We start from the raw sequence: 2652 nt of genomic DNA, 5'->3' as shown, positions 1-2652 counted from the left end.
TTGTGGGTGTGGTGATAAATGAATGATGTATGGAATGATGACTTATGAATGAATGGATGGCAGGGTGTTTCAATTCCCCTTATGCAATTGTAGTATAAGAGGTGTCAATCCAATCTGAGTGTTTGTGATCAATTAAGATGTGCATATGAGTCTAAGTCAAGCCAGATGTAAAGGTTGTTTGTCACTAGCAATCCTATGATGAAATGTAAAATGCAAAAAGTAAAACTACAAGAATTAGGAGCTAAATGCAAATGGAACAGAATGATTATGACAATTATGAAGCTAAAACAGAAATAGAAACTATGATAATGCAAGTATTGAACTAATGCAAGGTAAGTAATGAACAGGATACTAAATGAATGCAACAGAAATGCAACTAGAGTGAAACAGGACAAACACAAATCATAAACACAAGTTCTGGGTTGGAACTCAAGCAAGCACTCGATCGAGTGCTGATCGAGTGCAGGGTCGAGCTGGACAAATACGCAAAACAGAGCAACACAAGAAAAACAGAGCAATACCAAAAGCAAATCAAACAACGATCAAACAACAGGATTTAAACTAAGAAATCAATAAACAAGGAAGCTCTTGAGGAGGGATTCATGGGCTGGACTATGATTGAGGTCATCTAACTTGGTCAACAAATCTCAAACAACTTGAGCTAATCTCTAGACATATATTTCTAAGACATGTTTAATCCACTCTCATGTCAAGAAACAATCAAACTCATGCATCCCTAGACTTGTTCTCACAAAGTAAAGAATCTACACAAGCAGCCATTAAGCAATATGTCAAAAATAAAACAAGACTTCTAATCTCTTAGCAAGCCTAATGATAGTCTCCAGATCTAGCATTATCTATGCTCCTTAGACATTGGTGTGATGCTAAGAGGCTTGAAATCAGATCCTACCCTCTCAGATATAGGATCAGCATTAAGAACATCTAGTCCAGAAGAGATCTACAACAATCAAGTTTGACCAAATCAAACAACCCTCAAACACAATCCAGCCTAACCCATCCTCAAGATCCTAAGCAACTACTCACAAGAACACATGATGAACAACAAAGTCATAAACCCAGAAAATGATGAAAATTGCATGATTAGATAGATAAAGCAAAGATCTACAATATTGAAGAAGGAATCAAACACGAATTCTTAATATCTTGAAAGTTATGGAACCAACAAAATCCAAGAATTCTTTGTTTTTCTCCTTCAAGGAAGTACAAGATCTAAAATATAAAAGTGCAAAAGGAATAATTCCCAAAAAAGGTAAATACTAGGTTTTTGACTCTCTAAAAAGCTGGACTCCTGGTGGCTGCAGGTACAAGCCCTTATATAGAAAAAGTAGTGGAAGCCCTAAAAATGCTAAAAGACAAAATAGCCAGGCGGCTCGACCAACTCGACCTGGTGCTCAGTCGAGTGACCGGTGGAGTTGGCTCCTCTTGTGCTCCTCCCACTCGGTCGAGTGGGCAGTCGAGTTGAACTCCGGACCTTGGTTCTTCAGCCTTAGCTCTCTTGCTTTCTCCTCATGATTGCTTCACTTCTCCTCAGCATTGCTTCCATGCTCCTTAAGCTCCAAAATCACCTGTTTATGCATGAAAAGATGCAAATGCAATGCAACTAAACTCTAATGCAATAACAGTCCTAAAGCTATGCAATAATGGTCAAAATGGATAGCAAAAGATGCAAAAGATGTGAATATATTAAGAGAAAACAGGGTAAAATATATGAACATCAACACCCCCAAACTTAGTCTTTGCTTGCCCTCAAGCAAATGAACAAGACATAAGAAGGTAGGTGATGTTTGAAAGTGGGATCTCAGCTCCTAAAGCTTGTAAATAGACCATCTAGAATCAATGTCCAAGTTACTAGTACTATGATGCAAGTTGAATGAGCTGTACTTAAAGATTTTAGACAAGCATATCACATCCTTTACTGATTTGAGCCTTAGATGTCCACATGCATTCAAATCAACCATTTCCTTTAACATTCATTAATCAAGAACATGAATCAATTATATGCAATGCTTAAACTCATTTGGCTTGGTAGTAAAAGTTTTAGAGACAATGATGATCTCTCTTTAGAGTGGGGCTTATCAATATCAAGGTTCTCTCATAAAAATGGATTGAGCTTTAGAAGAATGCTAAAGGTAAGAACACTTAGACACATACAAGAACAAAACTTTGTCTACTCAAAGACACCCAAAGTGTTTATCCTATCAATCTAAACCCAATTGATCCTAGTGCTACCCTTTAACTTCTTCTCTTCTCTTTCACCCTTTTCTCTTTTGATTTGAAAGTCTTAGGATAGGTTTCTTATTTTGATCTTTTTAGTGGAATGGGAGCATCTTACTTATTTGTTATGGTTTTCGTTTCTTCTTATTCTTAAGACATAAAAGCATTTTGCTATACTCTTCCTTTTCTTTCTTTATTTTCTTTGACTGAAACCATCTTTAAACAGTATCATACTTCCCATTCTTTCACTAGACTTTGATTTTACTTAAACACATTCCCCTCCTACAGACTCTAACTTTTTCTTTTTCTTTTCCTCTTTTCTTTTCTTTCTTTTTTTTTCAAACAACCAAATCCTAAACCCAACAATGAAATCACCTAGTCCTATCTAGTTTGGAAAATGCAAACTAGAACTACACA

Source organism: Camelina sativa, chromosome 16 (genome assembly GCF_030686135.1).
Source record: "Camelina sativa cultivar CO46 ecotype springtype chromosome 16, ASM3068613v1".
Classification (NCBI taxonomy): domain Eukaryota; kingdom Viridiplantae; phylum Streptophyta; class Magnoliopsida; order Brassicales; family Brassicaceae; genus Camelina; species Camelina sativa.
Note: the sequence above shows the minus strand (reverse complement) of the source record.